The sequence below is a fragment of the Trichosurus vulpecula genome, chromosome 2 (genome assembly GCF_011100635.1).
Source record: "Trichosurus vulpecula isolate mTriVul1 chromosome 2, mTriVul1.pri, whole genome shotgun sequence".
NCBI classification, from domain to species: domain Eukaryota; kingdom Metazoa; phylum Chordata; class Mammalia; order Diprotodontia; family Phalangeridae; genus Trichosurus; species Trichosurus vulpecula.
The window spans coordinates 210,685,786-210,711,676 of NC_050574.1; the positions used below are offsets into that span (position 1 = coordinate 210,685,786).

General features: G+C 35.2%; 1 protein-coding gene across 1 annotated transcript in view; it reads right to left on the reverse strand.

The window, feature by feature from the left end:
- Nucleotides 1–25,891, reverse strand: part of BAZ2B (bromodomain adjacent to zinc finger domain 2B) — a 353,975-nt gene that overhangs the window by 261,416 nt on the left and 66,668 nt on the right. The window contains exon 2 of the mRNA XM_036743221.1: nt 7,998–8,040. The gene's annotated coding sequence lies outside the window, so the exon portion shown is untranslated. The remainder of the gene's footprint in view (nt 1–7,997; nt 8,041–25,891) is intronic.

A 25,891-nucleotide genomic window follows, 5' to 3' on the forward strand; every position in this document is an offset into this window, starting at 1 on the left:
AGGAGATTATTTTTACTTTACTTATTCCTTTATTTTCTTGATTATTGCTAGATCTAGAACTTTTAAATAATGGTGGTAGCAATGAACATCTTTGCTTTACTTCTTATTAAAAAAAAGGTTTAGAGTGTTTCTCAACTAAAAATGTTAACTCTTGACTTAAGATAAATTTTTTCTCACATTAAGAAAAAGTTCATTTATTACTATTTTTAAAACGATTTCACCTCATATTACTGCTTCACTTTGACAAGGGCTTTTTCTACATCTATCGTCATCATCATCATCATCATCATCATAGCTATTTTTTGTTAACACAAGTTACCACAGTACCAGAGACAGCATGGCAGGTGGATAACCAGCCACAAAGCCAAGAACACTTGAGTTTGAGTCATGCCTCTAACATAAACTAGTCATGTGACCCTCTAGCTATGTCACTTAACTTCTTGGTGCTTCTAGGCAATTCTCTAAGACGGAATGTCTAAGACAATTCTCTAAGTTGCAGAGAATGTGCTAAACTTCATAGGTTGGGCAGGTTTACTCACTGAGGAGCCTGACATGACAATGTAATCACAGGTCCATTCCTTATCACATTCATAGTTTTCCTGTTACTAAATCATCCCTACATTCCTGATGCTCCCATCAGATTTCAGTATTTTAAAAAAAGGTAAATACTCAATATATGCATGCTTTATTTACCTGTTTAGCTCAGAAACTACTTCTTTTAACTTGCTACTGTTCTTTAAGGCCTAAGTTCCCTACAAGTACAAGACTGCAGGGTTTTTTTTCACCCCTTTCCCTATATGTTCCCTGTAGCAGTAGTACATTAATTTCTTAGGTATATAAAGGTGTTTTATGTAGCATAAGAGAAGAAGATAGGATAATGCAGGGAGGAAACATAAAAAAGAAGAGGGTGAGGCAAGAGGGTATAGTTGCAGATTCAAAAGTTTAACAGTTCAGTTTACAAAGATTAATCCTGATCCACCCTGATCAACTTGATTATTTTGACTGGTTTACTTTGGTCCTCAGTCCTGAGCCTATTTTCCCTCTCCCACAACATGTCCTCAAAAAAAAAAACAGTAAGAAGATACTCTCTTCTATTTGGGCCCCAAAGCTGGCTGCCCCAAGCTTTAGGATTGATGTCTCCCTCATATGATGTTGTAGGTCTGCATGGTCTGTCCTCAGTGAATACTATTTACCTCCAAACTCCACCTGTCTGTCAGTTCTACAACAAAAATTGTACAAGAAACAACTTTAAGACAGTTTAGTCATTTGTCTCATTTATGCCACGCAAGCTATAGCCCTTGCATAGCTAGGCTGAGCACTCCCTGAGTCTTGACTTTCTTATCTCGCTCCATGGCTATTTCCTCCTAACTAATTTGTCATCTAGGTATGAACCTACATTTCCAGATGTGCCAGAACCTAGCTCTATGTTATAGGCTTATCTAAAGTGGCAAAAACTGGACTCCAAAAGCCAGTGGAAACTGGCCACCTATCCTTAGTCTTCAATTAAAGCCAATCACCATATTCTTTGGGGTTAGTTACAAGTCACTGAACTTGTTTGTACCTTGTGCACTTGGGTGGATCTCAAAAACTACATGTTCTTACTATAATTACAAACTAAGAATTCATGACTGTCAAAGTCTCACCTCAACCCCCACAATAACAAGGCAGGGCCATTTTTACCATTAATGCCCAAATATGCATATACACTCAAGGATCAGGTAAAATTTAAAATCTTAGATCTGAAAACAAAATAATTTTGGAATGAAATGATGTGCAGCTGAGGACATATATTTCAATTTGCTTAATGAAAACAGAATCTCTAAAGCACAAGATAACAAATTTTTAGCTAAAAACTTAAGAGCTTTTTGCTAAATATAATAATTTGGATCTGAGGGAGCGAATCCACCCAAGATTGGAGAGAGGATATTACATAAGGTCCAACAGCTAAAACAAAAAAAATGAGTTCTTTTTCAGGGTCTATCCATTAAGCCTCTGTGAGAATTGTAAAGAGCTTAAAAGCAAATGTCTTATATTCTGGAAAATATTACTGATGAATTGAAAGCTTTGGTAGACTGGTTCAAAATACCAGAGCAACAGGAAGATGAAAATGAAGACTTTAAAACCTAAACAAAGCTTCCAGAGGGATACAGATAGGTTGAACAGTGTATTTGGCAACTCTGAGACTTTTCTTTTGGAGAGTTTGGTAAACTTAGCATTAAGGGTTAGTTTCTACTGTAAAACTAAAGAAATTGCCAAAGCTGATTGGTTGGTTGGAAAACAATAATAAACTGGAAACCTCAATATCCCACCTATCTGGTATCTAATTAGGAGAGTTATAGATCAAGCAATGAAATGTTTAAGACAAGCACACTAAAGGAAACCTTAATATTGAGCTGTAATCAATATCCAGACTTCACTTTCCAATTTTCCAAGATTTCAGCACATACAGGAAAGTGCAAGCATATAAAAAATTATGATCATTGTATCCTAATAGCATTTATTCAACACTGTAGCATGACAAAAAATCAATCAAATGTACAGAGTACATACCTTGGTCTGCTACATTGCTGGCCCTGAAGAGGAGTGGTACCCCTTACTGCAAACATTTACATATATGACAGTATGTTAAAAAATCTTTTTTCTTAAAAACAAGTCACAGTAAGAGTTAAAGGCCTCTTCTTAAGATAAGGAAAATTTTAATCAGTTGGAAGCATATATACAGGAATAATTTAGAGAAATTAATATAAAGGAAAAGATATCCCAAAGGTTGTTTATGGCAGGAAGAGGGTCTCAGAAAAGGGAAGTTACAGGTTACAGTAAATGATCTGTTGCCTTCTGGGACAAATATTTCAGGTGTGAAACTAAAGAAATCAAAGTATATTAAAACTGAAAAGTTAGTGGGCACAGAAACTGGAAAATCTTACAATCCCATCTAAATAAAGTACTCATGAGCATTATGGATTGGTAAAGAAAGATCTAAGAGGAGTAATAAAGAAAAACTCACTGCTGACCTAGAGAACAGAGGGTACAATCCTCAAATAAAAGAGTATTCTTTTGAGTAATGAACATTTTCTAAGTTAAATGGAATCCATCTGTGTTACAGTCTAAGATTAACAGGTGCTGATTGGGAGACTGGCCATGGCACCAGAAAAGTTAGTTAAGACTGGGCCAAGCTACTGAAAGGAAAAAAATGTGTCTTTGAGTAAATATCTTGGCTTGGATCAATTTGGTTTAGTTACTAGGATGAATCTAACAGATATTAAAAATTTAGAATTAATTCATTTGAATCATCAAGGCTTATCTTCTTTAAAAGTTGATGTTATGTGTGTGTCAATTATGAAGGCATCTAAATATGTATTCTGTGCAGTGAACTTACAAGAAATAACTCGTATTTATAACTAACTTTAATAACAAAATAACTTTTGGTGGGCAGCTTCAAATAATACCTAGGGGAGTACTGTGTGTGTTGAGTAAGACTCTCTGTCTCCTGACTCCATGCATTTTCACTGACTGTTCCCTGTGCCTAGAATTTTCTCCCTCCTCATCTTGATCTCCTGGCCTCCTTTCACATCCCTGCCAAAAATCCCAAACCCACCTTTTTCAAGAAGCTTTTTCTGATTCCCTCTAATGTTCTATTGATTAACTCTGATTTATCCTGTATGAATTACTGTTTGTACACAGTTTTTTTCATGTTGTCTCCCCCATTACACTGTGAACTTCTTGAGAGCAGACTGTATTTTTGCTTTTCTTTGTATTCCCACAGCTTTACCCAGTGCCAAGTACATGTTGTTCTTGAGTCATTTTCAGTCATTTTTGACTCTTCATGACAACATTTAGGGTTTTCTCAAAGATACTGGAGTGATTTGCCATTTCTTTCTCCAGCTCATTTTACAGATGAGAAATTAAGGCAAACAAAGTTAAGTGACTTGCCCAGGGTCATACAGTTGCGAGTGTCTAAGGCCAGATTTGAACTCAGGAAGATGAGTCTTCCTAACTCAGGCCCAGCACTGTATCCCGTCCCACCTACCTGCCCTAAAAAGGGAAATGGTGATTACTAAAATGCATCATGGCTTCATCAAGAATAGGTCATACCAGAATAACCTCATTTTCTTTTATGACACACTAACTAGATGAGTAGTTCATGGGAATGCTGCGGACCAATTATTCAGTAAAGAGTCTTATGGTAACCTTATGGCCAAGAGGGAGAGGTATGCACTAGAAGATAATACAACTAGGTACATTCAAAATTGGTGAAGTGATTGAACTCCAAAAGTCACCATCAATGGTTTGCTTTGAACTTGGATACACACCTCTAATGGAATCTCACAAGGATATGTCCTTGACTCTGTGCTATCCAATATTTTTATCAATAACGGATGAAAGAAGATGGAATGCTTGTCAAATTTGCAGGTGACATAAAGCTGGGATGAATTTGTAACACAAGTTAATAGGCTCTCAAAAGGCCTTGAAAGCCCAGAGGAATGGGCTAGATGGAGGTAAGATAAAATTCAGTAGTCACAAATGTTAAGTTCTGTACTTCAGTTCAAAAATCCGATTTTACAAATACAAGCTGGAGGAGACACAGCTAGAAAACAGAACCTGGATACCTTAGTGATCTCCGTATTTGATATGAATTAAAACAGGAGAGACAAAATGGCTAATACTATCCTAGGCTACGCACACGCACACATGGTGCTTTTACAGTGCTGTGATACTCTATCCTCATCTGATGACCTCAGGAATACCGTGTTAAGTTCTGGACATGACATTTTAAGCAATACAAAGATAAGTCTGAGCTCTTCCAGAAGGAAAGAGAACTGGAGAACATACTATATGAAGACTTGTTGAAAGCAGTGAAGATATTTGACTCGGAGAAGAGGAGACTTAACAGAATAACTATTAGAAATATTTGAGGGATTGTCATGTGGAAGACAGACTAAATTCTGCTTAACCTTAGGAGGCAAACTAGGAAAGCCAGGTAGAAATTGTAGATCTAGACTCAACATAAGAGGAACATTCCTAGTAACCAGAGGTGTCCAAAAACGGAATGTGTTGTCAAGCAAAGACTGAATAACCCTTAGTTGGGTACTCTTGGTTATATTAGAACTGATCTATAGCAATGGTGTCAAACTCAAATGGAAGGAGGGACTACCAATCCATACGTAAGGATCCATACAGGACACATATTGACAGTTTTATTGTATTTTTATTTTGTTAAATATTCACAAATTACATTTTAATCTGGTTTGGGCTGTACTCAGGCCTCCTATGTGTTTGACACTTCTTGTCTAGATGACCTACGAGGTGCCTTGCAATTTTGAGATTCTGGGCACACTCCTTTCATAGCTTTAAAGGGCATAAAAACTTCAGTCATTTAGCATGATATTCAACCAAGGGTCCAAATCCTACAACATGCAAAAAAAGTAACAACAGAAGTCAAAAGCTTTCATTCAAGGAATTCTGAGTCAGGGGAGGTACATCTAATCCTTGAAAGATCAAAGGAGGAAAGAGTAACCTAGGAACATAGACAAAGGTACTCCATTGCTGCTAGAGAAGTGAAATTTTTCTTCTTACTCCTAATATAAAACTAAAGAAGGCACTTCTCCATAATTTAGAGACTTCCATTCACTTTCATGCACTGAAAATGGATTAGAAATGGATTCATTATATTCTTTGTAAAATATCCATGGTTATAAAATTTCTATAAAAATAGAATAAAAGTACTTTTCCTTCACAAAGGCCTGGTGCATGAATTATAGAAGCTCTGCCTAACTAAGTAGCACCTCTTGTACTTAGCCCATTGTTTCTTCTTGCCAACTAATAAATTTTCCCCAACCTGATTCTATTTAATCCCTGTTAAACAGCATTCATTATAAAATGATTCTTTTTTTACTTACAAATCATTTGTTCCTTCCTCATTAACAGAACTACTTTTGCTCTCTCCCTCTCTCTCTCTGAACTTGGTCGTTAGATAAAGATGTTGGTCTTTTTTTGTCCACTCCTAATTAGCTATATTACCCATAAAGCTTTTAGCATCCAGGTCTGGTATACATTTCCTATTTTTTAAAAAAGCATTCCAATTGTTAGGGTTTTAAAATCTAACCTTAAAGTGATTTGTTATGGTCAGCATTTGAAACTGATTATTTTAGCAATTTTTTGTGCTTCTAGGGCTAATTTTAACTTTCTTGATTATAAAGCACCCCTGGGATGCTGGCATGAAGGTCGCTGCTGTTATATACCCTTTGTATTCTATTGTAAAATATTCGGCCAGTATAACAAAGGAAGTTTTGAATCTCCAACAAATCTCAGAGTTAAAAAATTTCTTTAGGCAATAAATGTGTAGGATTTTGTCTCTCTTTTTATACAATGGAAATACAGTGTAAAATTATTAGGATAAAGAAGTTTAAAATAGAATTATAATCCTTTCAAATGTCTGCTAGTATGGACTAAATAAAATTAGCAATCATATCAGAAGTCAGAAATGAACATAAAAACTATCTATATGGGCTTATTTCTTGTTTTTATTTTGCTAATTACATCTTGGTTACCTGACCAATGATAAGGCATTTTTTTCCCTGAAATCTATATATAGAGCAAGATCTTTTGATTACAGCACCACAGTAGGAAATTCAATTGCGTCAAAATTATAAAACTACAACTCAAGGTATAGAGTTTCATAATTAAGAAACTCTTGACTCCTTTTTAGATGACTTTACAATTTAAAATATCTTTCAAAAATACAATAAAACTTCATTATTATAATTCCAACCACAATAATTCTGAATGTGAAATAATTGAGGCTAACTAATGTTTATCTATACTAAACAAATCCTTTCTTTATGGACAGTAAAATTTAATAGTGTTAACATCAAAGGAAGGGGAGGCAACATAATTAAGAAAACAAACATTTTCCCAAGTACTTCCATCTACTTTATAAGGACCATTAACATAATTAATAATATAATTTAATTAGAAATCATTTAAATAAATTCATTAAAGAAACAAATATAAAGATCTCCAGTAAACAACTCTTTGTTGCCTGACCTTGCTTGAGTTACAGAATATACTTAAAATAAAAGTTTATTTCTTCTAGAATACTTCTATAATTCAAACTTTTCACTAACTCAGAACAACTCTTCTTCTAATTAGTTCAAATCTATGATAGTGCCCTATACATCATAAATACTAATAAATGCTTGTTGCTTGTTTAAGATACTGCTAAAGGTGCAATTAAAAAAAAAACTTTGAGTGGATAAACAATTATATTTGACTTATATTTTTTGCTTTATTTTTTGTTTACACTTTTTAGTGTGATTCACTGCTTGCTACAAGGTAAGCGCTTAATAACTGTTTGATGATTAACTTTAGACATTATTTTGTTAAACCTAAGTATTATGTTTCTTTAATATTACAAACTAATGGTCATAAATGAAGATTTGTTTAGTGGCTAAATTAATTTAGGCAAAAAAAAAGAAACAAGTAGTTTAGGTACTATAAAAGTTACTATGACCAGCAATTTGGTCTGTTGTTTAATTAACAATAATCATTTTAGATAAATAAAACAATACAATGTCTGATTTACTGGCAAAATTATTAAGATTAATTAGAGTTGAAAATATTTTACCTATAAATTAAAATTTAATCTTTCAAGGTCCCTTTCAGAGTGCTAAATACACGATCAATCCTACAATTCTTTTTTTAGTTTCTTTTGAAATTTCAACTCTTTTAGCAATATCTTGAGCAAACAATAAATAATTATTCAGGGTCTGAGGATACGCTAACAAAAATCAAGAGTACCTGATCTGCAGGAGCTTAAAATGTTCAAATAAATTACAAGTGATACTACAGAAATAATTTAACCACAGAAAAATTCAAAATTTGATTTTGCAATGGATTGGCTAATCAGTTTGACCAATTAGAAGAACCCATCAATGAATGATATATCTCAGGAGAAAAAAAAAACAGTTTTAAAATGTTAATTACAATTGTGAACTTACTGTGATGAACGTAGTCAGTCTTCCGTCATCACTGTGGCACAATCTACACCAGAAAACAAGAGACATAAATCAGCTAAGTCATTCAGGTCAAAAGATACACAAAGTCTGAATAGGGAGGAATAAATAGTTTACCATACTAAAATAGTTCTATAAAAATCATACAAAAATTCAGGTACAGTTTTCAGGAAATGAAATATATGCATGACACAAATAAATAAATGTATCAATGTGTATTTAACTAAATAATTTTCATTATATTTTATAACATAGAAATGCTTTGGTTGTGTTTATAATTGGCAAGGAAAATGCTAACTCCAGAGTTAGCAAATTACAGAGTGCCTATATTATGAACTTTTATCTTGCTAAAAGAAGAATCACAGAATCACACAAAAGGGAAGTTACAAATGGATCAATGTAAAAAATAAACGTCAAATTTTATTTATAAATACTCCTATCTCTAGGAGAAGTTGCTGTACCAAAACAATGGCTTTTGCCCCTGGTGGTGCTGTGGCCACAAATTGAGTCTACTCTGTATAAAAGAGAAAAGAAAGGTCAAACTGCAAAAACTGATGAGCTGACTGAACTATGCAAGAACCTAAAATGAAAAGCCACTGAAACAAGTGCTAGAATGAATAAGGCTATTACTACCCATGCTTCCAGAGTCTTTTAGATATATATACCTAAGAGAAACATCCAGATAGTTGCTTATAACTTCCAACATTTAACCAGAATCAGTTGACTTCAAATCTTTTAGTTTAAGGATAATGATTTGACATGTGTTTTCATTGGCATAAGAAACTTCAAGGTGAAGAAATGCCATTCTTTCAATCCAGGTCAGCATCATCTCTTAAAACATAAAGTGATAGAGTTGTCAAGAGGACTGAAAGGTTAAGTAACTCAAATTATATTCCCCACCTTGTTGCCTTAACAAAGTAAAAAATGAAATATCCAAACAGCTTAGGAGCCATGTCAAGAACTACAAGATGAATGTAAAACTGAATGAAGGTGTGTCAGAGTTATAAAAACATATAACAGGAGTTTCCGTTGAAAAATTGACAATAGTTCCTCCTTCATACTTGGTCATCACAAGTTTAATAACACACCTGAAAAATTACTTAAAACTAGGTACACCTGGAATCTTTTATGTAGTATTCCACCCATGGTGGGAACATTATCATTCTCTTGAGTTTCATGAGGATACTAGTAGAGGACCTGATTTGTCCATGTTTTGAAATTAGTAATGATAGTTTAAAGTCTGTCTTTAAAGATATAAAAAGAAATAATATATCCTGCTCATATGAGGATTCTTATTGACTCATTTTCCTTACACAGGACATGAATTTGAGCTGTTTTTATAGTGACAGCCATTTACAGTGTCATCTCCTTTTACATCTAGTCACTTCATGATCAACTTGTTGTATACCTACAGTATGAAATAGATTTCCAGGGATATTTTTGTCCAAATTAGCATTATAATCAATCAGCTTATTGAGAGGCAACATGGTGTAGTGGATAAAAGTTCAAGTCCTGTCTCTGACATACTAGCTGTGTGACATGAGCAAGTAACTTGACCTCTCAGTATCCCCAAGCAGTTCTCTATGACAAAGGTTTTAACTTTCTGGTGTCACAAATCCCTTTTGGCAGTATAGCGATGCTACTGGATCCCTTCTCAGAATAACATCTTTAAATGCATAAAATAAAATGTGTAGGATTACAACAGAAACCAACAATATTAAGACACTTCTCTCTAAAAAAATAAAAGTTCATAGATCCCAGGTTAAGAAGTCCTGCTCTTACACAAAGATAAGTTAACTCATTTGCATTGGAAGAGGGAGTTTTCTTACTGGGAGTTCCCTATACTGATGAAATCACAAGTCTTGATCAAAAAAGATTATTTGCCCTGTTGCATTGGTAACTAAGGTGGGGCTCCAGGTGTTCAGACTTTGTTAAACTCTGGTAGCTATGCATTGAGATTTGCATCAGACAAGGTCTGTCTGTTGATGTTTGCAATCTTTTTGTATTTGCTCTGAAGCTCAGAGTGCTGGCTTTTCCCCCTGAGCTGAGTGAATGATATTTGTATGTTGGATTAAAGTAAGATTGTTAACCCCTTAACTTTGCTTTCCTTAGTAAAGCAGATCAAAAGAACCTAGGCTTACAGCATTCCTGTTGTTGGGCTTGTGTTCGTTTTTCACCCCCACAGCAGCAGCTAGCCGAATTGCTGAAGCACCTGTACTGTATGGACTCCATGATACAGAGGAAAGAGAAGCAGTTGTGCCTGAAAAACTTTCAATGTAGCTGGGGGAGATGGGGAGGGACAAACAATGAAAGAATAATTAAAGTGATCAACTGTGTTGTACTGAATATAAATACAACAGGATTTCAGAGAAGGGAGAAATCAATGTGTATTCCAGAATAATGCTTAGAAGCCTTCCCAGAATAACTGGGCCATGAGTTGGGGCATATTTACTGGAATGATTTCTCTAGGCTTCAGTTTTCCAATGTAGTTGTGTAGCAACAAGAATGCTTGATTTGAAGATAAAGGATTGAGAATTCAGCAGAGATCAGGAGGAAGCAATGTTCCATAGAAAGAAAATAGCAAAAACAAAGGTAAGAAAGAAATGGGAATGGTATGTTGCCGGGAACAGTGAAAAAATGATTCTGAGTGTGGACAAAGTTATATTGGGGAGCAGTGAAATATAATTGAATACTAGGATAGGATCTGATTAGGGACACCCATAAAGTCAGCCAGAGGAGTTTGACCTGATCCAGTCTCCAATAGTTAGCCATAGTAGGTAGCTGTGCAGGTGACTTAATGAAAATATAATTTAAAAAAATAAGCCAGATGGTAACATATAGACAGATTGAAGAGGCAAGATTGGCAACAGGGAGAAAAATTCGGAGGGAGATCTTAATGATTCAAATGTGAAGCAGCAAGGGTCTGAATAAGATGGTAGCCATGTAAGGAGCATTTATGAGGAAAATAATGACAGGATTTGGTAACTTCCTGGCTTAAGGGATGAAAAAGAATAAAGTATCAAAGATGACAAAAAAATTCCTAGCCAGAGAGACTAAAAAAATGATGCCACTAAAATGAAGGAAATGTGGATGTTAAGAAGTAAAACAAACATATTCTGTTTTGGAGATGTTAGGTAAACTTGAGATAACGATAGTATATCTAAATGGAGATGTTTCCATTTGCAGTTGTAAATTCTGAGCAAAATGTATAATAGAGGTCAGGATTAGAGTTAAATGAAATTCCTCATCATAGAAGTGATAGCTGAAGGCAAGGGAATGAATAATCTCAGCAAATGAAGAGTATAAAGAAAAAAATCTCGAACACCATAGTTAGCAGGAAAGAGAATGAATGAAGTACTAACAAAGGAGACAAAGAAGGAATAGTTAGAAAACTGGGGAAAAACAGGTGAGAGTTTCAAGAAAGAAGGAAAACATCTCTTCCTTGAATAAAAGCCCAGCTATATTTGGTAAGGGAGACTGAGGAAGAATGGTCAGTTCCTCCCTCCAGTTATGGTGCAAAATTCCCCTACACAAACTACTGAAATTACTCTTTGAATAACTTCCTTCAGGTCTGTTCCTGCCCGGTCTGTTCCTGTCTTAGTTTGTCTTTCTGGTTTTATGAAATACTGACAAAAGAGGAACAGAGAAGGAATCATTGTGGTTACAATTTATGTAATGCCTTATGGTTTCTAAAGCATGTTACATAAAATATCTCATTTGATTTTCACAACAGTCCTACGAGATAGGCAGGGCAAACATGCACTTTGTACAAATGAGTCAACTGAGACTAAAAGATATTAAGTGACTTATCCAAGTCACACAGCTCTTGTCAGTTCAGCTTCAAACCCATGTCCTTGGACTCCAAATCCAGGTCTTTTTTTTTTTTTTTACCACTTTTTACCACAATATCAAAACTTCCCTTCTACAAGCCTACGTAAACTAAGAGTGATATTATTAGGGAAAAAAAAAACCCTTAACTCCTGTGTTCCACCTCTTTTCTTTTTTAAAGAAGAATGATCTTCACGCTGAAAGGGCCAAATGGTGAAGAGGGAACTGACAGTTTAGATTAGTGAAGAGACAATAGGAAAATAGTGGTTGTCTTTAATAAGTTCAAGGTACAAGGCTCTTCTATACTCCATCCCAGAGTACTATTGGTGACTGTTGGTATCAGTGATTCCTGAAGAATTCTGGAGAATAAGAGAATAACCTCAGGAATGGAAATAACAAAATGGCCTGCTTTTCAAAAAAGGGGAAGAAAACACATTGCAAAATTCTAGAATGGTTATTAAATGCATAACTTGTGAACATTTATAAATAGAAGCAGTTATAGGCAGCAAACAACTTGCACTCAAAACCAATAAGAACAAGTCATGACACTAACTTTTCATTTTCTGAAAGGTTTACTAGAGAGTAAGTTCAAGGAATGCAACAGACATAGCCTAAATCTAGATTTTTAACAAAGGATTTGATCCAATCTTTTATAATATTCTTATGGAGAAAATAAATATAGGCTGGGAGATCACCAAGGTAAGTAAGCTGAGAACTAAATGAACCACTAGTTCCAAAGTTTTAATTAATGGATCAATGTTGGTTCATCTCAACAATACTTATTAAGCATCTATGATATGCAGTGATAGATGGTAGGTATTAAAGGACAAAAAAAAATTCTTCCTCCCAAGGAGTTTATATTCTACTAAGGAAAACAAGAATAAATAAATACATGATAATTTGGGAATGGAGGTCGGTAGTGGTTTGGCACAGCACTCTGTCCTCAGCTCCATCCTGCTTGACATTTTGATCAAGGACTTGAAGACACTGATATCATGTTTATTAAACATACATGACAGAAATCTGGGAGGGATAGCCCAATGTATGAAATGACAGAATCAAGAGCCTCAAACAGGCTGAAAACAGGGGTAACTATAATATGTCATTATAGGAACCCAGGTTTTCTGATTTTAAGTCCAGTATTCTTTCTAGTATGACATGTTGCCAGCCCCAATTTATCTTACTCTCCCATAGTTATTTATGTTCTTGTCTGTTCCCACGTTAGAATCTAAGGTGCTTGAATGCACATTCTGTTTATCTACCTTTCTATTTACAATGTGAGATGGTACCTTATACAACATGTATTTACTGTGTTTGTTAAATTTAAAGATAAACATAAAGCTCTGTATTGAAGCTCAGAACTCACCTCCACAAATAAATGATGGCAGCAACAAAGATTGGCAATGGCAACATATTATAGCAGGGAAAGGGCTGGATTTGGGGTCCAAGCACCTTGATTTGAATCCCAGTTCTTCTACATACTATTACCTAACTTTGGCTTAGCCACATAATCTCTTTGAAGCCAGGCTTCTTCATCTATTCAGTGAAGTCAATGAACCAGATGACTATTAAGGTTCTTTCCAGTTCTTGATCTTACAATCCTAGTTCACATGAAAAACACAGTGGTTTGAGTATAAGCTGAATGAGTCAATAGAATGATCCTGCTTCCTCCTCTCCCCCTAAAAAAAATCTCCAAAGTCTAATGTTACCTTAGGCTGAATTAAAAGAAGACTAATGAGTTTCTAGAGAAGAAGTAGAGTTCCACTATACTCTATGGTCTGAAAATATATAGATTATAGTGTTTGATTCTAAGAAGAACAGTGAAGAAAATGAGTGTTAAAAAAGGACAATTTCCAAATCCATAATGATAGAGTAAAAAAAAATGTGGAAAGCCTTGCTGAAATTAAGAATTACTATACTGGTAGCATTTCCTGAACTATTATCCTAGTAATACCCTGTTAAGTAAACTCAAAACTCAAAACTCAAAAATATTATTTGAGGATAACTGAAATAACATGGAAGGAATTGGGAATGTTTATAATCTCAAAAGTAGAAGATTCAAGGAGAAAATTATTGTTGTCTTTAAGTACCTGAAATGGAAGATTACTTAGATATAGGTGTAAAGAAGACAACTATGAACAATGGGGAGAAGTTACAGTGACCCATATATCCGCTCCACATAAAGACTATCACTCCAAAAATGAAAGTCGCCTAAAAGAAAGAAATTAATATCTCTTGAAGATAGGAATTCCCTATCAGTTGAGATATTCAGGTCAAATGACATTTGCAGAGATGTTGAGAAGGTGAATTCATGAATTACACAGGGCTTTAGAGGAGATGAAATATAAGGTGCCTTTCAGCTTTAGAATTTCCATGAATAAAGTGGAAAGATACAATTTTAAATATTCCAAGAATTAAAAAGCACAACACTTCATCTTAAAGCTACCAGTAACGATGTCAATTATATTTAGAGAACACCAAAAAAAGGAAAAACCCTTTAAATCACAAAGACTACTTGGATGAAGTAAATTTCTTCTTCATAATGGTAATTCTATACATGACTTACTAAATTACTTAAAATTTTATGAAGAAATATACATGAAATTTAAATGACAGAGGTTAAAATTATACAAATCTTAAAACTTCCCATAAAAATCCTAAGTGGTTTTTTTTATAACTAAATGGTTGAGTTTTCTTTTTAATCAGCTGAAAACTAGGAAATTTATTCAAATTATACTTATAAAAAGTAATGTTACATTTTATGTAAATATAATTTAAATAACATATTTTGCTACATATTATTTTCCTACTAAAATTGGGTATTTTTGCATACACAGAGAAAATCAAAACTATAATGATCCCCAGTAGGGCCTTCCAAATTTAAACTGCTGCCAAAGAGTCTAATTTCCCTTAACTTGCTATTAAATTGTCTATTTCAGAACTTCCAGCAGTTACTATGTATTATCATTGGTTTGACTTTCTTGTCCCCATTTTAAAGAGATTAAAGTACAATTCAGTTCAGTTGATTCAAATCTTGCCATTCTACACACCTCCAATTTGGCTTCTCTAGGAGACAGTTTCCTCAAGTATAAAAAGTGGATAGTTAAAACATGGCCCTGACCAACTGTTGCTACTTACTGAGTGGATTGCAATAGGTGGAGTATCTCAAATATCACTTGGGGAAAGTTCACCCAAGTGAGAAGTGAAGCCAAGAAATCAGAATAGCATGAAGTTAATAAATACATCAAGCTCTCACCTGAACTCACTTTTAGAAAAAGTCCTCCAAAGAGAACTAAAAAAACAACTAGACCAAATCCTGACTGGGAAATCCCAGAAAAAAATCAAAATGAACTATTTTTTCTAGCCCAAGTTAGCATACGGAGGCAGAGAGAGCTGTGGATACTGGGAATGGGATCTGGCTATTGGAACATCTTAGCACCCATGAAGTAAAAGGGGACCTAAGACTGTATGGGTACCAGACCCATACAGGACACTGACTTTATGCAAGGTGTGGGAACAGGTGCCAACTGGCAACTTTGATGCTCACTACCCAGTTCCAGGTCACAGATCAAGGAACGATGGAAGAAAGGACCAGGGTTCTCCATGCTAAGGAGTGGTTGCAGGTGTTAGGCTATATACTTGCTAAGGGACAAGTTCAGAAGCAAGAAACAGCTGAGTGAAAAAATTTTAATTTAATTTAATGTTTTAAAAGTTTACCAGAAAGGGCAGGGATATTTGCTATTGAGAGGTGCCATGTAAGAATTTAATTGAAATGTTACCAAATCTAAGCCAGAGTCTTTTGCTGAGATTCTGTCTATACAGAAAGGGAAAAATTACACAAACGAGACATGCTGAAAGAATAATGCCAGGATCACTTACCAACTTGCCAGTCTATAATCAAGAAACCAGTAGATAAGGGAAGGATAGAGCCAAGATGAGCTCTCCCACATTCCCCTCCAAACAACATTAAAATACTGCCTCCAAATGAATTCTGGAGTGGCATCACCAACAAAAGGACAAGGTGAGACAATTCTCCAACCCAGGACAACTTAGAAGATGAGCAGTGGGGAATAAGAGAAGATGGGGGCTAATAAAATGGAGGGAAGATTGGGGGAGATGGTGGTTAGAAACAAAGCACTTTTGAGGAGGGGCAAATGAATGGAGAAAGAAGGATAAATGGGTAGGGGGAGAAGTAAGAGGGAGGGATGTAATCATAACTGTTAATTAGAATGGGATGAACTCACCCACAAAATGGAAGCAGATGGCAGAGTAGACTAAAAAAACAAAATCCTACAATATGTTTACAAGAAACATACTTAAAACAGAGAGACACACAGAGTAAAGGTAAGGGGCTGGAGCAGAATTTATTATGCTTCAGCTGAAGTGGTGGTGGTGGTGGGGAAGCAGGAGTAGCAATCATGATTTCAGGCAAAGCAAAAACAAAAATAGATTTAATTAAGAGAGATAAGTGGGGAAACTACATTTTACTAAAAGATACCGTAGACAATGAATTAGTATCAATAGTAAATATACATGCACTAAAAGGCTTGGAATACAATTTTTAAAGCAAAAGCTAAATATGTTATAGGAGAAAATAGACAGTAGAACTATACTAGTATGGGACTTCAACCTTCCCCTCTCAGAACTAGAAAAATCCAACAAAAAACCCAAACAAGAAACTAAGAAGATGATTAGAATTTTAGAAAATTTAAATATGATAGACCTCTGGAGAAAACCGAATGGGAATAGAAAGAAATACACCTTTTTCTCAGTGGTATATAGCACCTACCCAAAAATTGACTATGTGTTAGGGCATAAAACCCTCACAATCAATATTGCAGAAAAACAGAAAAATTAAATGCATCCTTTTCAGATTATAATGCTAGCTATAGCAGTAAAAGAAGAAAAAGAAATTGAAGGCATTAGGATAGGCAATGAGGAAACAAAACTATCACTCTTTGTACATTATATAATGGTATACTTGGAGAATCCTAGATTATCAACTAAAAAACTAGTTGAAATAACTAATAAGCTCAGCAAAGTTGCAGGATATGAAATAAATACACATAAATCCTCAGCATTTCTATATATTATTTCTATATATTGGAAAATGACTTGTATTCTTATAAATTTGATAAATATATATCATATTTTTGGATATAAATATAAATTGGATATAAATATATATCCAATATATATTTCTATATATTACAAATATATTACAAATAAAGTCCAGTATCAAGAGACAGAAAGAAAAATTCCATTTAAAGTAACTACAGACCATATAAAATACTTGGGAGTCTATCTGCCAAAACAAACCCACAATATGACTATGACAAATCCAGAATATGAAAGATGAACACAATTACAAAACATTTTTCACACAAATAAAATCAGATTTGAACTGGAAAAATATTAGTTGCCATGTGTAAGCTGAGCCAATACAATAAAAATGACAATTCTACCTAAATTAATTTACTTTTTCAATGTTATATCAAACTACCAAAAAATTATTTTATAAAGTTAGAAAAAATAATAAAATTCATCTGGAAGGACAAAAGGTCAAGAATATTAAGGAAATCAATGAAAAAAAATTGAAAGAAGGTAGCCTAGCCATACCAGGTCTCAAATTATATTAAAAAGAGGTAATCATCAAAATAACCTGGTACTAGCTAAGGAATGGTGAAATCAGTGGAATTGATTAGGTAACCAATACACAGTAGTAAGTGTTTGATAAACCTAAGGATCCAAGCTTTTATGACAGGAACTCACTATTTAACAAAAACTACTGGGAAAACTGTAAAGCAGTTTGGCAGAAATGGGGTATAGACCAACATCTCACACACCATATATGAAAATAAGGTCCAAAAGGGCACATAATCTAGACACAAAGGGTGATAACATAAGTAGGAGAACGTTAAATAGTTTACCTGCCATATCTTTGGACAAGGGAAGAATTTATAACCAAACAGGAGATAGTGAGTAGTATGGGATAAAAAATGGTTAATTTTGATTACATTAAATTAAAAAGGTTTTGCACAAACAAAACCCATACAGTCAAGATTAGATGAATAGCAGAGAACTGGCAGGGAGAGGATTTTACACCAAGTTTCTCTGATAAGGACTTCATTTCTCAAACATATACATAACTGAGTCAAATTTATAAGAATACAAGTCATTTTCCAATTAATAAATGGTCAAATAATAGAAACAGAAAGTTTTCAGAAGAAGGAATCAAAGCTATCTATAGTCATATAAAAATGCTCTAAATTACTATTGTTTATAGAAATGCAAATTAAAATAATATTGAGGTACCATCTAACCTATAAGATTGGACAATGTGACAGAAAAGGAAAATCACAAATATTGGAGGGGACGTGGGAAAATTGGGACACTAACATACTGTTGGTGGAGTTGTGAACTGATCCAACCATTCTGGAGAGTAATTTGGAACTATGCCCACAAAGCTATAAAACACTGCATACCCTTTGACCTAGCAATATATCACTACTAGGTCTGAATCCCAAAGAGATTTAAAAAAAGAGAGAGAAAGGACCTATATATACAAAAATATTTATAGCAGTTCTTTTAATAGCATCAAAGAATTGGAAACTGAGGGGATGCCCATTACTTGGAGAATGGTTAAACAAGCTGTGGTATATGATTGTGGTAAGAAATGATGAGCAGGATGCTTTCAGAAAAACCTGGAATTACATGAACTGATGCTAAATGAAATGAGCAGAACCAGGAGAACATTGTACACAGTAATAGCAATATTGTACAAGAATCAACTGTAAATGACTCAGCTATTCTCAGCAATATCTAAGACAATTCTGAAGGACTCATAAAGAAAAGTGCTATCTACCTCCAGAGAACGAACTCATGGAGTCTGAATATAGATCTAAGCATACCTCTTTTTTTGTAAAATGCTTTTTTTAAACCTTATTTTTCTTGTGGGTTTCTTTTTTTGGTCTGTGTTTTCATTCACAATATGACTAATATGGAAGTGTTTTGCCTAACTGCACATGTATAACATATATAAATTGCTTGTCTTCTCAACGTGGGGGAAGGGAGGAAGGGAGAGAAGTTGGAACTCAAAATTTTTTTTAAAAAGACAAATTATTTTTAAATATAATTGGAAATTTTTTTTAAAAAAAGGAACCACATGATATATAATAGAGTCAAAGAGGACTTTGGAACTGTATTGTTGGGATTCATCAAGCTACCTTGACCATTCAATCTTTAAAAAACAACAAGAATAATGCTTTGTCCCCATTGATCTCATGAAATATTCTCAAAAAAACAGAAGAGGGGCAGCTAGGTAGTGCAGTGAATAGCCCTGGAGTCAGGAGGGCCTCAGTTCAAGCATGATCTCAGACACTTGACACTAGCTGTGTGATCTTGGGCAAGTGACTAAACCCCAATTGCCTTGCCTTCCCCCCACCTCCAAAAAAAACCACCTGAAGAGATTATGATACTTTCTTATCCTAGAATCTGGAACACAGATCTCCCATTGCTATTTAGCCCCTGTACTAAAAAGCACTTATTTTAATATAGGTAAAGGATTATATGATCATATATCTAGATATGGAAGAGATGTTAGAGGTCATCCCAAATTTAACAGATAAAAAAAACTGATGCTCAGAGAGGTTAAGTAACTTGCCCAAGGTCACTCAGGTACTTTGTGGCAGATCTAAATTTAAACAGATTCTGTGACTCCATGTTCAGAGGTGGATTACTGTTGCTTTTCCTTTGTTTTTTGAAGAGAAGCAATGAGATCACCCCGACTTATGCATGAAAAATATTTAAGTGAGGTAGAGTTGCACAAAATCATTAGCCTCACTCTTTCTCCCAAAGTCATCAAAGTCCAGTGGCAAGATAAAAGTCAGAACTACTGATGATCTCCCAGGATACAGTGGATAACTAAGCTCTAAGCACTCCACAGAACCTGCTCCAGCCACCTTCATGGCCATTGGAACAAATTATTCTCATCCGCCCATTCCACTGGTGGAAGTCGTCACATGCTTGGGGTAGCCATAACCCTAATTCACCTATGGGTTTGAGGCCTGTAGGTTACCCTCAACCTGGTTTAGCCTCTCTCCACCAGCCACTATGCATACCACAGCTTCTTCAAGCTACAGGTGAGAAGCTTTCTGAGCCTCAGACTACCCTCTGTGACATCTACAAAGTTACAGACAAGTTGTAATTTGTATCAAAGGAAGAAATTCTCACACCAATGAAATCATGTAGAAGTATGTACTGAGAGAATACAAAAACAGTAGGGAAGGGAAAAATAAAGAGATATTACTTTGGGAAAGACATGGTCTAAGTAAGGAAAATGCCAAATATTTTTTCCCTTAGCACCCCAGAGAAGTGCTGATGGATGACTCAGCTCTGACTTGTGTTCCAGATAAGGCCAAGACCTCGTTACTGGTAGAGCCTGTTATGTATCATAGTCAGGGGTCCTAAGGTCCAAGAAGCAGCCGATGTTGCTTTGGTGATAGTAACACCTACCTCCCAGGGCTTTTGTGAGGATCAAATGACAAAGTAATTGTAAAATGCTTAGCAACAGTACCAGGCACATAGTAGTTGTTATGTAAATGTTAGCTTTGGTAACAATAATGCTATTACCATTATTACTATTATTATTCTGATGCTATATAACCTTCCAATATACCTGGCCTAAACCTTTCTTTTGGTCACCTCTAGATTTGATGTGAACTTGGACTGGGGAATTGACCCAGAATTGTTATTAGAAATGTGCATGGGAGCTAAAACCACAAATACTAGAGAGAAAATAGAAAAACTCCACATTCCATGTGGGAAAGGTTTATGTGAATTATTTCCATCCTCAGGTAAACTCAAATGTGGTTGGAGGAACAGTTTTCCATGTGCAGATGAGAAGGAAACAGGCCAAGCCCAAAGTCAAGATGGTCCCTTGGAGGATAGCACTAGGAAAAATGTGGAGGAGCTCCTTAACGATATATATAAAGTTCTATTTCACAGTTACAGAGCTGGCAAATGCCCTTTATGGCCAAATGGATGTACTTAAGCATGTGTGCATAATGTATGTGTCTGGAAATGTTTATATAAGCTTGTTGCTTAAATGCTTGTATACCGGTATTACACGTTAATTTAGTTGGAAAGCACTATTTCATTCTCTATCAAATTGCCAAGTGCAAAAGGTCTTGGGGGAAAAATAAATGGTCTTCTCTATGTGAATGTATGTGAGGAAGAGAAGTTAACAACCTCAGCAACAAAAAGCCTTCAAAAAAACTGAGAGGGATTCATAATTAGGCATGCTAGAAGGCATTAGAAAAGATAAAGGGTACAATCTTGAGTATGTGGTATTTTTTAAGGTTTGCAGAAATAAATAATGCAGCTACATTCAAAAGAAAAGACATGCACTAGGAGGAAAAGTCTTTGCATTAAATATCTTCAATGAAAGTATGACATCAAAAACATCCTGGAAACTGATATTAGATAAATCACCATTTCCCTACGGAAAAGTGGTCAAAGGATGTGTAGAAATAATTTTCAAAAGAATACGAGCTAAAAAAGAAAATAATACAAGCTGCCAACAGATATTCGCAAAAAGAGTTCATAATAACTAAAAAAAAGAAATAAAAATAAAAAATCTTATCACCTTACAACCATCAAATTAGGATGTACAGGAAAAAATGGGAAAATCCAGTGCTGAAGAGGCCATGGGAAGCTAATTTACTTATGTTAGAGTTTTGAATTAGTTCAATTACATCCAAGAATTTTAGAATTTTACAAAAAAAAAATTTAATTGTTCATAACCTTGAACCTAGGGAAAAAACCTGAAATATACCTGAAGTTGGTCCCTGACAAAAAATGGCATGCATCTAAAGAGAACCATTATATAAAGTAACAAAAAAGCTAGAAACAAAATACCTGTTCAGTGATTGCAGGATGACTAAACAAAATATAGTGCACGAATGCCATGTAACAACACTACTGCAGCATAAGAATGACAAAGAATTCAGGAAAATATAGGAAGACTTAAAAAACTGTTGCAGAATAAGAAAGCAGAGCCCTAAAAGACCATATACAATTACTACAAAAAATGTAAGGTGCAATAACTGGAAAAAGCCATAGAATTCGGGCTAAATACGAAGGACCATGTAAGAACTAGTAAATAACAAAAGGAGAAAATGGTTCACACTATCAGTTACAATCTTCTTCTAAGGTGATTTCGTGTAAGTGTTTTTAAAGAATAGGTTTTCCAGAGGGACTTGTTTGAGAGTCTGTTGGGAGGTTCTCGTGTCAAAACAAATGGGGGGTAGGGGTATGCTGTGTTTAAGAAGTTCTTGGCACCAGCAATAAAACTGAACTGTGACAGTTTATGGTCTTCCCTGGAGATATTGCCATCCAGAAGAAGCTACCTGAACTGTGGATGGAAATTTGAGCTATGATCAGTTTTGTGATTTGTTTCTTACAAATCTTGAATTCGGAATAGCAACTCATTGTGCAGGTGGTTGAATTTCACTTATTGGCAGTAATATAATTAGATGGATTCAAATGGTTAAATGACTGAACTTTTAATAGTTTAATGTTAACTTGTTGGGAAGTCTCTAGTGGACTGTCCCTAGAATCTATGCTTGACCTTGTGGTTGTTAATATTTTTGTCAACAACTTGGATAAAGGCATAGGTGACGTGCTCAAAAAATTTGCAGATGACGCAAAGCTGGTTGGGAGAGGAAATACAATGGAAAACAAAGTCAGAATGCAAATAAATAAATAAACCCTGACAGGCTGGGACACTGTGCTGAATCTAGGGATATATTTAAAGTCTTACATCTGGGTACAAAAGATGTACTTTAACTGACCACTACTACTCCTGCTCCTAACTTGCTGCAACTCACCCTCCCCACCCACTTCTGTGCCACTTGTTGCAACAAAATAATAGGTAATAATCACTGCCATTTATATAACACTTTAAACCTTGCAAAAACTTCTATCTCATTTGACCCTCACACTGACACTGCATGGGTATTTTTATTCTCGTTCTACAAATTTACTCTACTATAAAAGCCTGATTTTGAAGATACCACACAAATAGATGGTATTGGAAGGAACTCTTATTAACAGTGATTTTCTAGGTACTGTAAAATAAATTTGTTTTATCATTTACAAAAATTCAATTAGTAACAATCACAATGATCATATATCAATATAATTTTGGTGTCCATCTAAAAACATGTAATATGTCCCAACTTATCATATATTTCTCTTGTTTTCCCTTCCTGAAACTGATTGTCTAAAAAAATTTTCTAATTTCTATTTGTCGTCTAAGGTTTTCATTGCTGCCATCTAATAAGAACTTATACTTCATGAAAAGTATAATTGATACAAACTTGTAACTAGATTAGATCAGACAAAAGAAGAGAGACCCCAGACAGCTTACTTATGACTAGTACAGTCAAGAGTGCCTGAGGTCTTTTTATTGTAAATGGATACATTTGTAAAGGATCTGAAGCTCTCTCTGATATTCTGAGCTTATAGTATCTTGAACCAACCTGTAGTTCTAGGGAAGGATGGTTTCCTAGACCTATCATGGATAACTGTTTCAGTTCTCCCAGGAACAGAACCAACGTTGCAACAAAAACATCAGTAAAATGGATTAACATATGTCTCCTTGTATCCTTTTAACTTACCTACATACCATCAATGGTGTATACTATCAATAAACTTAGTAGCTAGCAATAGAATGTGGAGCTGTTTTTCTATTTTTCGAGACCCTACATTGACCTAGCACAAAGAAAGATGGCAAGAGACTATTACTGCTGGTAACTTCCATGACAAAACAAACCCTAAGAAAAATTGTCTAATGCAGAGACAGTCTTTGACCTCAAACCATATGTGGTCCTTTAGGTCTTCAAGCACCACCCTTTGACTAAATTCAAACTTCACAGAACAAATCCCCTTAATAAAAGGATTTGTTCTGTAAAACTTGGACTCAGTCAAAAGGCTGCACCCAAGGGCCTAAAGACCACATGTGGCCTCAAGGCTGCAGGTTCCCCACCCCTGGTCTAATGCATATCATTAATTTATTTTCAAGAGTAAAAATCCAAGCTGTTTCTTCTATTTTCCATTCTAATTGACACCTGTCAAGTTGACCGGGAAAGATTGACTTTTTATATAGCTATAAGTGATCCAAGTCCTCCTAAATTCTACTGAATTCTGGCAGCTGTGATTGCTGAGCCATTGTATATCTAATAGATCTATTAGATCTAATAGAATGGGGGGGGAAAGGCCATATGAATGTAGAAAAGCAAAGTCTTGACTTTTTTAAGGTTGAATATGTGAGTGAGTTTGACTTCTCTTTCTGGCATAGTTCTCTAACACATGGTTTGTGAGCCCTTAGAAATGGAAGCAGTGATTTCCAGACCAAGAAAGGCTTCATCAAGAACAGGTCACACCAAACTAATCTCATTTCCTTTTTTTGACAAAGTAACTAGAAAGGCAGATCAAGGGAATGCTGGAGGCATAGAATATTCAGATCTTAGCAAAATATTTGAAGAAATATTTTATGCTATCCTCATGGACAAGATGGAGGCATATGGATTAAGATGAGGAAAAAAGAGATGAGAATCCCAAAAGCTGTTTATTTCTGCTCTAATAGTCTATAATCTGGATCATATTCTGATTTTTTTTTAACAACTGGAAGTTCATCTTTCTCCCCCTTCCTTGACCAGGAGAGAACCTTGTGAACTTTGGACAATGAAGGATTCAGCATTTCTCATCAAGTGTCCTAGTCCTAGCAATGTCACCAAAACAACTGCTACAGTGTCAGCACTGGGAGCTAAGAACAAACAAGAAACACTGAGGAAAATAAGGACTTGACACTGAAGTCATCAGACAACTACATGATTAAGGGGAATGTCATGAGAGAACCCCCACGAAGGGGAGAAAAGGACTTCAAGCAACCATTAACTGTGAGTTATACTTTCGTTATATGTGCACTCTAAACTTGATCCCACTTATCTCTACATTCTGTATGGACTGGTGGGAAAGGCAGCACAAACTCTGAAGGGGAATGTTTTATAGCAATTATTCTAACTAAACTGCCTTAGTAAAAACATCTTTCTAAAAATTAATTAAGCCTATCTGACTAATTGCTATCAACTGATAATGGGGGGGGGTGGAAGCACAACAATGGGAACTCATGAACTAGAGCATTAGATAAACCATCATCCATCCACAGAGGCTACCATTAGAAGCCTAAGGGAGTTGGTAGCAGTGACCCTCTGGAAAACCAGCCTACCAAGAAAGGGGGTGGGTGGCTTAAGAAACCATCTCCAAAGCATGAGTTATACTTTGTTTTTCTAAATAGTGTTGCCCATAGGCATTTGCTAGTTATGGTGTAATTCCCAGAAAGCAAATTAGGAGGAAGCTATTGAAGGAGAACAATCAAGGGGGCAGGGGAGGGGGAGATGAAGAAGGAGAGGGAAGGGGAGAGGAAGAGGAGGGAGAGGGAAAAAAGAGAGAGAGGGAGGGAGATAGAGGGAGAGAGAGAGGGGGAGGAAGAGAGAGAGAGAGAGAACTGCCATAGCTAGCTGAGGGCTGTGCATTTTAAAAAGATAGAGAAAATTACAAGTCTTCTCACAACTTCTCAGAGTGAAGAAGGAACAGTTAGTTATACCAGAAAATTTATCTAAGCAGTAGAGTCAGTAATAGGAGAGGGAAAAAAAAGGTGGGTTGAACAACCCTGTTCACCACACCATGGTTGCTACCTTGAGAACACACTAATTTGCTTGTTCATAATCTGCAGATTCTAAAACACACTTCTTCAAATTCAGTAATGCAGACTCTTCAGAAAAGGTAAGGAAATTAAAATTAACTTTTAAATGCAAATAATTCTCCCCTTATTTGAAATCTAAAATGTTTAAATGCAACAGAAATCTGTCAATTTGGAAAAAATAACAGATAGTAGTCAAAATGACGCTTACCAAATTATTTTCTATCCCAGTTGCATACTACTGACCTTTGCACACTGGCAATGCCCCTATTCCTACAGCCTCATC